A 14,032-nucleotide genomic window follows, 5' to 3' on the forward strand; every position below is an offset into this window, starting at 1 on the left:
GGTGGCGGCTGTACCTGTTGATGCGGTGGGCACAGAGGGGCCCACCACCGCAAGGGAGCTCCCATCAGAGGAGTCGCCGCTGTCACTGGTCTCTGCTCCTGTCCCCGCCGTGGAGCTCCCCTCGCCCTCCGTCCCACTGATGGCTTCAGACTCTGTTGTTTCGCCCCCCAGGGCCAAGTGGGATGCAGCTCGCTCCTGCTCCGGTGCCAATGCTCCTCTGCCTGATGATGCTATTGCACCTAAGAACAGGGAGACCTCAAAAAGGGGGTGAGGGGAGACAGGAGAAAGACATGGTCAGTGCATGCAACACCACTACCGTTGGCGGACACAACAGACACAACAGCCCTCTACAGTACGCCATGCACTTATAGTTCCTAGATTAATCACATGCCCATGGGGTACAAGGCCTAAGCCCAATTGCCGCACACCTGGAACCTAGGTGTAGATGGCACTAACCACTAGTGGGGTTGGGGTGCCACATAGCCTGCCTCACAAGGGACCTTGCCTACCAAGCTCGCCCTGGCCTAGGGGAACCCACTGCTCAACTCCCCCATCCAGACACCTCGTAATGCGTGCAGAGTCAGCTGAATGAGAGTGTACTCACCCCCTTGTGGCTGCTGTGATGCCCTCAAGCGCCCATCCAACCCTGGATACGCCACCGCCAGGATCCGAAACATCAGGGGGGTCATAGTGCGATGGGCACCCCTCCCACGTTGGGAGGCCATCCCCAGCTGGGCCTCCACCGTCTTCTTGCTCCAGCGGCGCATGTCCTCCCATCTTTTACGGCATTGGGTGCTCAGTCTGTGGTGGTCCCCCAGGGTCCGGACGTCCTTGGCGATGGCACGCCAAATAGCCTTCTTCTGGTGGGCGCTGACCTAGAGGAATGGTACAGGGGGAAAGGAAATTCTTTACCCGTCCGGACCGTCATACTCATTGGCCCCCGTTCCCCCCCTTGCCCTGACGCACATGCACTCACTGTCCGCACATGCAGGCCTCAGCCCCTCCCACCATGTGTCTTCCATCCACACCACTCCAAACAGGCATTGCCCATGCAGCATGCTCACAGTGTACTCACCTGTTTGTCTGGAGGACCGTACAGTTGTGTGTACTGGGGGAGGACCCCATCCACTAATTTCTCCAACTCCTCCGAAGCGAAGGCAGGGGCCCTTTCCCCAGACATATGAGCCATCGTCGCTTCCAGACACAGGTCACAGCAGCACTTGTAGTGTAGGTCCTCCCCTGTTGAAGGTCAGGTAGCAAGTGAGTGGACAGACAGAAAATGGCGGTCACGTCCGCGGCGGTGCGTACCGTCACCGCCGGCGTACATCGTCATTGGCTCCTCGGACCCATAGGGTCCAATGTTAACCAATGCAGGATTGCGCTGCGGTCTTCGACCTCCCACCGCGACGGTGTACAACGCCATCGCAGTTACCTCATATCCCCTTGTCCCACCTTACAGGTCAGGCAGCCGCCATTTCAGGGGGCCACATGGCATTAATAATGACTGCGTCACACCAATGTAGGCCTTGCATACACACAGTTACAGGCACATTGCGGATTAATAAATGTGTGCAAATTACATTTTGTGATTCCTCAGTGTTGGCCGACTCTCTGCTCGCTGTTCTCCTCCATAGAGCACATCTGCTGGGGCAGGTGAGGAGATGGCGGCATCCTCCGGTGTACAGACCGCTGGTGGACCTGTCAACAATGGAAGAGAGACACATCATAGTCACCTACAAACTTGATCGTGCAACAATCCAGGAACTGTGTGCCCAGTTGGAGCCAGACCTGATGCCAGCTATCAGCCATCCCACAGGGATAGCCCCTCTAGTGCAGGTCCTGTCTGTACTCCATTTCCTGGCAAGTGGATCCTTTCAAACAACAGTGGCCATTGCATCAGGGATGTCCCAGCCAATGTTCTCTAACCTGTTGTCCAGAGTGTTGTCTGCCCTGCTGAAACACATGCACAGCTACATCGTGTTCCCTCAGGTGGAGGATTTGCCCACAGTGAAAGGTGACTTCTATGCCCTGGGACATATCCCCAACATCATTGGTGCCACTGATGGGACACATGTGGCATTGGTACCTCCACGTAGGAGTGAACAGGTGTACAGAAACCGAAAGAGCTACCATTCTATGAATATGCAGATGGTGTGTTTGGCAGACCAGTACATCTCCCATGTGAATGCCAATTTTCCTGGCTCAGTGCATGACGCTTACATTTTGAGAAATAGCAGCATCCCTTTTGTGATGGGGCAACTCCAGAGGCACCGTGTGTGGCTTATAGGTGAGGACAAGGACCCTATACAGTGTGAACAGGTGTCATGGCTACTGACCCCAGTCAGGAATCCCAGGACAAGGGCAGAGGAACGCTACAATGAGGCACATGGGCGAACTAGGAGGGTGATTGAACGAACCTTCGGCCTCCTGAAGGCCAGATTCCGGTGCCTCCATATGACAGGTGGTTCTCTCTACTACTCACCAAAGAAGGTGTGCCAGATCATCGTGGCCTGCTCTATGCTGCACAACCTGGCTTTGCCGACACCTGGTGCCTGTCCTGCAGGAGGATGGGCCAGATGGTGGTATTGTGGCAGCTGTGGAGCCTGTGGATAGTGAAGAAGAGGAGGCAGAAGAAGAGGATATCGACAACAGAAACAACATAATCATGCAATACTTCCAGTGAGACACAGGTAAGACGATGTCACTGCTTCCTTCCCATATCTCATACTATTATTGGAGCTAGCATAAATCTGTCTTTTACACTCAGTCTATGGACCCTGACGTGTCATTTTGGCTTTCCATTTCACAGATGTGGGTCCCACTTTGTGCCCTCTGCTATATTTCTTCCACGCCTACAGCTGTGTTACATGTGCACAAGTAAATTGACATTGCTATATTCCATGGTTATTGCAATTACACGTTTGTGAAAGCACAGACTGACTCCAGATTGTTTTGTGATTGAAGTGTGTTTATTTCTGTGCAAATAAGTGGAGGGGGTTGTAAAATGGGCAGGGTGGGTGGTGGAGAAATGTCCATGGCAGAGTCCAGTCTATTTGTTTCACAGGTGCATTGTCCAAAGGGGCATAGAAAGTGGAGCAATGGCAGTTGAAGGATGGACAGGGTGACAAAGTGGGACAGAAGAGTGACATTCAGCGGGTTCTCATTTCCTGGCAGGGGTCTTGGCAATGTTCTCTTTCTTGTTCCTGGATCTCAGGGACCGTTTGCGGGGTGGTTCTCCATCTGCAGGGGGTGGGGTGCTGGTGTCGTGGTCCTGTGGCAGTGCTTCCTGTCCACTAGGGCCGGCGGAGGTGGACGGCTGTTCATCGTCCAGGCTAGTGTCAGGGGCCCCTTCTTGTGCCACAGTGTCCCTCCTGGTGTTGACAAGGTCTTGCAGCACCCCTGCAATGGAGACCAGGGTGTTGTTTATGGACTTCAGGTCCTCCATGATCCCCAGATAGCGTTCCTCCTGCAGCCGCTGGGTCTGCTGAAACTTGGCCAGTACCGTTGCCATCGTCTCCTGGGAATGATGGTAAGCTCCCATGATGTTGGAGATTGCCTCATAGAGAGTGGGTTCCCTGGGCCTGTCCTCCCGTCACACAGCAGTCCTCCCAGCTTCCCTGTTATCCTGTGCCTCTGTCCCCTGAACCGTGTGCCCACTGCCCCCAGGGTCCCTGATTTTGTTGGGTTGGTGGGTTTGCCTGGGTTCCCTGTAGTGGTGGACACACTGCTGATTGACTTGTCCTGGGGACAGAGGAATGGGCCCGCTTGGTGGGTGCTGTGCTTTCCTGAGGGGGGAGGCTCTGTGGTGGCTTGTGCCAGTGTCAGGGGAACAGACTGTCCCGAGGTCCCTGATGGGCCGGGCTGGTCATCTTGATCCAGTTGTGCAAAGCTGCTGTCATCACTGTGGGTCTCTTCTGTGTGGGGACTGGATATGTCTGGTACCTCCTGTCCGGTGACGTTGGGTAGGGGTCCTGCAGGGGTGTAAAGGCATGATTATTGCATCTGTGTGTGCCATTGTGTGCGATGGGTGAGTGACCCTGTACTCCAGTGCTTGCATTCTTGGCTTGGTCCTTGTGTGATATTTGGTTTGGGGGTCTGTGTGGGTATCTGTAATGGACATTCTTTGGTGATGGGTGTCCATGCTTTGGTGTTGCATGCAGGGCTTGGTATTGGGATGACCCCTCCCCCCCCTCCTACCTCTTATGGCGGCCGCTGCGCGACTGCGCAGCGGGCGCGCGCAGCGGGCACGCCGCTGGCGCGCCGGAGGCTGGCCAGAGGCAAGCCCGTCTGCGCCCGTCCGCGCCTGGCCCGCGCCCAGCGCCACGACCCCTGGTCCCCAGCTCCCCCAAGCCCCGCTGATCCGCTACGACCCCACCACCCTCCACGCCCTCAACCCAGGGCGCTCCAAAACCTGCTTCCTAGCTCACCCCAAACGCACCCATGGACCCTTCGCCTGCAACTCCTGCAAACGCATCTTCCACCATGCAACTACCACGACCACAAGCCCACGCGCCATCAACCACCTCAAGTGCATCCTGATCAACGCTCGTTCCGTCCACAAGCACGCCGTTGAACTTTGGGACCTCCTGGACTCCACAGCCCCGGACGTCGCCTTCATCACGGAGACATGGATGAACGCCTCCTCTGCTCCAGACATCGCTACCGCCATCCCCGAAGGCTACAAGATCTCCAGAAAAGACCGCACCAACCAAGTAGGAGGAGGTGTCGCCATCATCTTCAAAGACTCCATCAGCGTCACCACCTCCACCGAAGACCCCCCCTCGCCGCTGAACACCTGCATTTTCAGATTCGCACCGACCCAAGGACCACCCTCAGAGGATCCCTCGTCTACCGTCCTCCCGGACCTCGCGCCTCTTTCAGCGACGCCATCGCCGACTTCATCTCCCCGCACGCCCTCGCCTCACCGGACTACATCCTCCTAGGCGACCTCAACTTCCATCTGGAACAAAACAACGACCCCAACACCACCACCCTGCTCGACAACCTCGCCAACCTCGGCCTCAAACAACTGGTGAACACCGCCACCCACATCGCCGGACACACGCTCGACCCTATCTTCTCCGCCAGCAAACACGTCTTCTTCAGCCACACCTCTGCCCTACACTGGACCGACCACAGCTGCGTCCACTTCACATTCCGACGCGAGACCTCCCACCTCCGCACTCAACCCATCCCTCATCGACAGTGGAACAAGATCCCTGAAGAGCAACTCTTCTCCGCTCTCGCCGCCAACCAACCCACCCTCACCACCGACCCCAACGACGCAGCTCTCAACCTCACAAACTGGATCTCCAACTGCGCTGACAACCTTGCTCCCCTCAAACGCACGCATCGACAGACCAACACCAAAAAACCTCTCTGGTTCTCTGACACCCTCAAAGAATCAAAGAAAACTTGTCGTGCCCTTGAGAAGGCCTGGCGCAAGGACCACACCGCTGACAACATGACCGCCCTCAAGAACGCTACACGCGAACACCACCACCTGATCCGCACTGCCAAAAGGAACTTTTTCACCGACAGACTAGACAAAAACAGCCACAACAGCAGAGAACTCTTCAGCATCGTCAAAGAGTTCTCCAACCCCAGCGCCAGCGCCAACGCCGTCACGCCCTCACAGGATTTGTGCGAATCCCTCGCCACTTTCTTCCATCGCAAGATCAGCGACCTCCACGACAACTTCGGACACCAGACCCAACCATACACCACTGAACCCGCTTCCCCGGACATCACCCTCAACAACTGGACCCACATCAACACGGAAGAAACCAAATCCATCATGAACTCTATCCACTCCGGCGCCCCTTCGGACCCCTGCCCGCACTTCATCTTTAACAAAGCCGACGACATCATCGCCCCGCACCTCCAGACCGTCATCAACTCTTCTTTTTCTTCTGCTACCTTCCCCGAATGCTGGAAGCACGCTGAAGTCAACGCCCTACTAAAGAAACCTACGGCTGACCCAAGCGACCTGAAAAACTTCCGCCCCATCTCTCTTCTACCTTTCCCAGCCAAGGTAATAGAAAAGACCGTCAACAAACAGCTGACCACCTTCCTGGAAGACAACAACCTGCTCGACCCTTCACAAACCGGATTCCGAACCAACCACAGCACGGAAACCGCCCTCATCTCAGTCACAGACGACATCAGAACCCTGATGGACAACGGTGAAACAGTCGCCCTCATTCTCCTCGACCTCTCGGCTGCCTTTGACACCGTCTGTCACCGCACCCTAATCACCCGCCTACGCTCCACCGGGATCCAAGGCCAGGCCCTGGACTGGATCGCCTCCTTCCTCGCTAACCGCTCCCAAAGAGTTTACCTCCCTCCGTTTCGCTCAGAACCCACCAAGATCATCTGCGGCGTACCTCAAGGCTCATCGCTCAGCCCGACACTCTTCAATGTCTACATGAGCCCCCTCGCCAACATCGTACGCAAGCACGACATCATCATCACCTCCTACGCCGACGACACCCAACTTGTACTCTCCCTCACCAAGGACCCCGCCAGCGCCAAGACCAACCTACAAGAGGGTATGAAGGACGTCGCAGATTGGATGAGGCTCAGCCGCCTAAAGCTGAACTCTGAAAAAACGGAAGTCCTCATCCTCGGCAACACCCCGTCCGCCTGGGACGACTCCTGGTGGCCCACGGCCCTCGGCACTGCACCGACCCCCGCAGACCACGCCCGCAACCTCGGCTTCATCTTGGACCCTCTTCTCACCATGACCAAGCAAGTCAACGCCGTGTCCTCCGCCTGCTTCCTCACTCTCCGCATGCTCCGTAAGATCTTCCGCTGGATCCCCGCCGACACCAGAAAAACCGTGACCCACGCCCTCGTCACGAGCCGCCTGGACTACGGCAACACCCTCTACGCCGGGACCACAGCCAAACTCCAAAACCGCCTGCAACGCATCCAAAACGCCTCGGCCCGCCTCATCCTCGACGTACCCCGCAACAGCCACATCTCCGCACACCTGAGACACCTGCATTGGCTCCCAGTCAGCAAAAGGATCACCTTCCGTCTTCTCACCCACGCACACAAAGCCCTCCACAACAAGGGACCGGAATACCTCAACAGACGCCTCAGCTTCTACGTCCCCACCCGCCCCCTCCGCTCCGCTGGCCTCGCACTTGCTGCCGTCCCTCGCACCCGCCGCTCCACGGCGGGTGGGAGATCTTTCTCCTTCCTGGCGGCCAAGACCTGGAACTCCCTCCCCACCAGCCTCAGGACCACCCAGGACCACTCCACTTTCCGGAGACTCCTAAAGACTTGGCTGTTCGAGCAGCGATAACCCCCCCTTTCCCCCCTAGCGCCTTGAGACCCGCACGGGTGAGTAGCGCGCTTTATAAATGTTAATGATTTGATTTGATTTGATTTGATTTGATTTGGGTGGGTTGTGATAGTGGGGCATATGTGAGGTGTTGGAGTGATGGGGGTGAGGGTGGGAGTATGTGATGGCATGCAGGTAGGGTGGGGGGGATAAGGTAGTAAAGAGTTGACTTACCAGAGTCCAGTCCTCCTGCTACTCCTGCGAGGCCCTCAGGATGCAGTATTGCCAAGACCTGCTCCTCTCATGTTGTTAGTTGTGGGGGAGGAGGTGGGGGTCCACCGCCAGTCCTCTGTACAGCAATCTGGTGTCTGGAGACCATGGAACGCACCTTCTCCTGTAGGTCGTTCCACCTCTTCCTGATGTCATCCCTAGTTCTTGGATGCTGTCCCACTGCGTTGACTATGTCGACAATTCTTCGCCATAGCTCTATCTTCCTTGCAATGGAGGTGTGCTGCACCTGTAATCCGAATAGCTGTGGTTCTACCCGCACGATTTCCTCCACCATGACCCTAAGCCCCTCCTCAGAGAACCTGGGGTGTCGTTGAGGTGCCACGAAGTGGTGTGGGTGATGTGTAAGGTGGTGTGTGTTGTGATGTGTGAGGGGATGTGTTGGTGTGTGTTGTTTGAGGTGCGTGGATGTTGTGTATGTGATGGTGTTGTGTGTCTGTGGATGCTGGTTTTGTTTATGGTGGTGTCTCTCTCTGGCGTGGTTTCAGAATTCTGGTAGTAAGGGTTTGTGGGTGATGTGGGTGTGTGTTTTATATTGGATTGGGTGTGTGGGTGTGGTGAGTGTATGTGTATCAGGTGTGTGTATGTCAATTTGTCCAATGTGGTTGTGTTTTGTAAATGTGAGTGTACTTTGAGCGCGGCGGTGTGTACCGCCAATGGAATACCGCGGTTGAAAGACCACCATGTTGATTCGTGGGTCGTGATAGTGTGGGCGTAATCCTGTTGCCGTGACGGTGTCGGTTTTGTTATCGCCAGTTTATCACTGACCTTTGGTGTGGCGGACTTGTGTGGGTGTCTGTATTATGGCGGATTCTGAGCTGTGGGTCGTAAAAGCTGTAGTGGAATTCTGCGGCCGCAGCAGTATGTTGGCGTTCTTCTGTACGGCTGTAAGCGGGATTTACCACCAGGGTTGTAATGAGGGCCATAGTCTCTAGGCTGTTTATATAAACTAGGCCACCAGTAGAGTTGCTGTAGCTTTGCTACAGTTAAGTTAATTCCTGTATGTGCACAGGCCAACCCCTAATGGGCTTCTTTGATTAAACCTAACCTAGGGAGACGGTTAGATATTAATGTGTCTCCCACTCCTATTATCATGACTTCAGGAATGTTATCTGAATTAAGGGTGTAGATATACTTGGGAGGGGAACATGCAGAGATTTCCCAGCTTGCATGGTTGCATTTATGGCTGTTAAAATATCTGTGTCAATCTTCGTTTCAGATCTGGTCAGGACTTCTACTCTAACAGTCTGAAATGTGCCTCACATTGACTAATGGAAGCTTATTTTGTAAGATAGCTACCTTTCCCAAAGCTGTTTATTTTTTATAAATGTTCCCTATGAACCCTTGAATCCATTCAACTGCCAATGCAGCAAATGAACATTGTAACCTTGCTCATAGAAGGATGAGTTGGACACAATGAGAGTGGAAACTTGATGAGTCAGTCTTCTGCAATGTAAGTATCAGGGCACGTAATTCTGCATGTTGTGCAGTAATTATACCTAAGATTTTAGTGTTAGTGTGCTGTGGGATTAATTTACCATCCTTAATTACACCTTGTACTGCTGCACAGGCTGTGGAGTATTTGCATTCTGTTCTTGCCGCAGGTTGGACAGAGCCATCTGTATAGAAGATGGTCTGATAAGACTCAATGGATGAAGTGGCTTGAGTCAGAGCAACATCCTGTTCATATTAGAGAAAAGCTTGTGTACAAAGAGAGGGATGATACTAAATATTTACATCCACTGCTCTTAAAGAAAAGGTACCACTGTACCCATCTCGGTGTAGAGCATGAGCATTGTGAATGTTTGCTTTTGAGACTACCTCTAGTGCTGATACAGAAGAAACAATGATGGAAGATACACGTCCCACGTTAGGTGCCAACTGCTGCACAAGGTACGACTTTGGCATAACTCTACAAGGTGTGCATTCCCACACACAGGTGAACTTGGTTCAATTGCTCCAGCGACGAATGTGAAAGACAGGTCATGTGTAATTTACAGAGGTATTACTTTTCTAACAATCCCTGAAAGGGACAGAGCTACGGTGGTAACAGTCACAAACCTTATTTAATTATTCACAATACCGCACACATGCTGTTCTAAGAAGAAGGAACACTTTTAAGAAAAGTATTTATTTTTACAGGAATAATCGGTTTCTCAGCACATCTAAAACAGCTACACAGAATATTACAAACATAACAAGCAGGCATGTTTTGAGTAACATTAATAAAATTAACATTTCTAGCATGTTTAAAAATGTCATCCAAAACACCTTTACGTCTAATTCTATGCGCTACACTAAGAGAGCATGGAAGGCAGAGTAACCTGCATTCTAGAGTTTATAAGGGAGAAGGGACGAACTGCATACCTTGATGACAGCAAAGGCTGTCTTTATCAGCAAAGGCGTGAAGACAGCGTTTGCCACAAATGGCAAACACATGCGGCGGGCAGTCAGTTGGTCTTCCTCCGGGAGTCCCCTTTATCAGCTTCAGGCAAGATGTATGTCAAGTGCAAAGTGTGCTGGCAGTAGATGAGACCAACTCTGGAAGAATCTCAGGCGATAATCTGGATAAGGGGCCTCTCCTTACAAGTGGCAGTCCTTATTTACGAAGTGTTATTAGAAACTTGAGTTTCTGACATAAGTTTAGGATTGTCTGACATAGTGTGCATCAAAGGAAATCAATTCAGACTACATTATTTTTATTATATGCCTGTATGTGTTCTTTCTTAACTCTGACATCGTGAAAAGTAGATATTTGACCCAGACGAATGTTGCAATAATTGTTGTATCAGTATCAATCGAATAGCTTGACGCTTTCAAAGTTCTTAGAAAGATAAGGTCAGGCGACATCTGGGTCGAATGGCAGACATGACAATGATTCTGCATAAACCAGGAAAGATGGTGACCTCCATTAGCCAAGATGGAGTTGGGACCCCGTAAAATGGGCTTTACATAAGTATGTCAGGCAATTTTCATGACTCAAGCTATTATTAATGCCTATGTGTGGTGATAACCAGGGCATCTCCTGTCTTTGGTGCTTCCATCGGCCCAAGCTCCTGAATTACTCAGTTCAACCCTGAAAAACTGTCGCTGACTGAAACAGCGACTTGTCTACAATGACACAACAGATTAAGAACTGTCATTAATTAGGTTGTAACACAATATAATGAGGATATAGGATAGAGTTCAGCGAGGAGAAACTGAGCAATAGGTTCATCCGGTATCACTGGAGAGATGAATGGACTGTATTAAAGGATTTGAGGCCACTCCCTTGTTAGTTATAGGGCTACTAATTTATGTTTGTTCACAGCCCTTGCATATGGCCTGATTTGGAGTTTGGCAGACAGGCTACTTTGTCACAAAGCGATGGAGCACCCTGCCTGCCAAACTAACACTCTACCAGCCTCATTTATAGATGAGCTTATCATAGGTATTTTGTCAGAAACCCCGTTAACTCAGTCAACTGAATCCTCCATCTGCCCGATTAGGGGCCGTCGGTGGTATGACATTGCCCTACTTAGGATGGATGGTGTTACACCTTTATTACTGTCTGTCACTGCCAGGAAAAACCTGGTGGTGAGGGACAGGAAAACAAAACAACAATGACCCCACGTCCTGAGAAAAACTCCCAGGGAGTGGGAGTCACTAGTTGTTTCTTTTCCAAAAACTACCACTTTCTCTAAGACTGGATAGGTGAGTACATTCTCTAACAAAATGTAAACCAAATAAAAGATCAAATGTTCCTGTTAGACCTGGCCTCTTTTGTCATGTTTCCCCTGTCTGTTTGCCTTGTGGCCTCCTGTTTTTATGTATGCTGGACTTGGTTTTTGCTGGTTTACCACCTCTGCACAATTTTCCACTGCAGATCAGGGCTAAAATGCAAGTGCTTCCTGTGTAAATTGTATTGGTGATTGGTTTACCCATTATTGGCATATCTGATTTACTAATACGTCCCTAATAAAGTGCATTATGTGTGCCCAGGGCCTGTAAATCAAATGCTACTAGTGGGCCTGCAGCACAGATTGTGCCACCCACATGAGTAGCCTGTAAATATGTCTCGGACCTGCCACTGCAGTGTTTGCGTGTGCAGTCTTGCACTGCCAATTCAACCTGGCAATTGTACCTACTTGCCAGGCTTAAACCTTCCCTTTTACTACATGTAAATCACCCATAAGGTAATCCCTGAGTAGCCCCAGGGGCAGAGTGCAGTGTATTTAAAAGATAGGGCATGCACTGGTGTGCTTTACATGTCCTGATAGTGAAATACTGCCAAATTCAGTTTTTACTATTGCAAGGCCTATCTCTCCCATAGGATAACATGGGGACTGCCTTAAATATCTTTTAAGTGCAGTTTCCCATTATGAACAGGCAGAGAGTTTGGGGTCTCTGAACTCACAATTTAAAAATGTGACTTTTGGTAAAGTTGCTTTTTAGATTGTCAGTTTGAAAATGCCAATTTTAGAAAGTGGGCATTTTCTTGCTTAACCGTTCTGTGCCTCTGCCTGCTTGGGAATCCACGTCTGAGTCAGCCTGACACCTGGGCTGTTTGTGAATTCCCTCTGGACAGTGACACAAAGGGAGCTGGGGAGTGCCCTGCATATCCTAATGAGTCCCAAGGCTAGAATAGAGAGGGAGGAGCTGACACCTGCACCTGAAAGGGTGCTGCCTGTCCTTATACAATGCAATCTACGACCCCCTTGTGTGTATGTGGGACCAGGCATGGGCAAGGCAGGACGCGCCGCAGAGGAGGCGCCCAGCCGCATCACGTACTGTCAGCGCGTCTCTTCCCGCGGGCCTCGGTCGCACAGAGGTCCCGCGGGCAGGACCCGCATCGGAGCACCGGCGCATCCCCCGAGGGGGCGCAGCCGGTCTATGGGCGTGCCAGCAATACTCCCCGTGAATCAGGAGTCTCTAAGTCAATACGCCCGACACACCTGACAATCCTTACATTGGATCCCACCCCCTGGCTCCCCAGCCTCCTGCCAATTGGCTGTTGATCGACATAAACTTCAGATCAGCCCTCTAGTCAGTACCAGAGCGGCCTGGCTCCGGCATGTAGGTACCCCCCATGGTATTCCCTTTGGAGTGGTAAGTGTTGGCCTCCCTGGCCCCTTGGATTTTTCTTTCTCTTTCACTTATTTTACTCTACTCTCCCTCTTTTTGCTTCCCTTTTGACTAGCTTCCACCTTTTTCCCCCCTTCTTGCCTTTTTTCCTTTTTTCCTGTTTTCCTTTTGTCCTTTTTTCCTTTTTTCTTTTTTCCCTTTCCCCCCCCCTTTTTTTCTTCCCTTTGTCCCTGTTTTTGTTCCCCTTGTCTATCCTTACTTCCCTCTCTGGGTCTCCCTCTTGCCCTCATGTTCTGCCCTCTCTCTATATTTTATTTTATTTTTTTGTCTTCTTCCCCTCTTTCTTCCCTGCTTAACGCTTAATCTCCTCAGAGTGTGACTACAAGGGAAAACCCCTCCCCGGCATTAGCCAGACCAGAGGCAAATCGCCACCTACCACTTGGTAAGTCACATCTGCATGCGTGTGTGATTGCCTTTTACATTTTTTTTCTTTTTTTTCACCTATTGCTGTGTGCCTTGCAGTGGTTTGCCACCGTTTTTTTCACTCTGAATATATTCTGAATAAATTGTGGTTTATTTATTTATTATCTATCACAGACCTACCCCACCGTGAACTACCCGTTCAGGTAGGCCATTCATTATTCACTTTGAGCACTCCACTTACTGCGTGTGCTCCGACCCTGACGAATGCCCCTGACCTACCAGCACCTAGTGAGGGCAGAAACATGTTGGTCATCCATTTTTCTTTTTAGACTCCAAGAGACATTACTCTCTAACGAGCCTCTTCCCCTTGTTTTTAGTCTTACCAGCACGCACCTACATTAAAACTAGCAGCAGCTATCGGTGACATGCTTGGTAATTTTATTATTCACCCCATCTGGATCTATGTAACTATCCAGTCAGTTTAATTTCAGTACTCCCTCTGGTTCTTTTAACCAAGAGGTTGAGTCCGCCCAAGTAGTACCATCTTACTTGGGTGGGGCTAGGTGGTCATATGATGAAGCATGACACTATTATGTGTGTGAGACCACCTAGTCCGTAAGGGAAATTCCCCCTTCCCCTGTAGGACAACACAGCACCCCCCTGCTTGGACATTCTCCAACCATGACTCCCCTGCCTTAGGATCCAAAGCGACCTAACCAATACTGGACACTGATATAAGACTGACCCAGTCTTATCTTCAGTTCCCTACTACCCCACACCTTTAGTGATTATATAGATTTCTTTAGGGAGGCGGTGTGGGCTAGCAACACTCCCAGTGCTCTCCTTTTGTGTATTTGTCAAGGCAGGATCTTGTCAACAACAGAGGCTTTCCTTTGAAGTTTGCCTACTTCAAAAGGCAGAAATGGGTATGAAAGTGGACCCAAAACCCCAGACTTTCAGAACATT

This window comes from Pleurodeles waltl, chromosome 12 (genome assembly GCF_031143425.1).
Source record: "Pleurodeles waltl isolate 20211129_DDA chromosome 12, aPleWal1.hap1.20221129, whole genome shotgun sequence".
Classification (NCBI taxonomy): Eukaryota; Metazoa; Chordata; class Amphibia; order Caudata; family Salamandridae; genus Pleurodeles; species Pleurodeles waltl.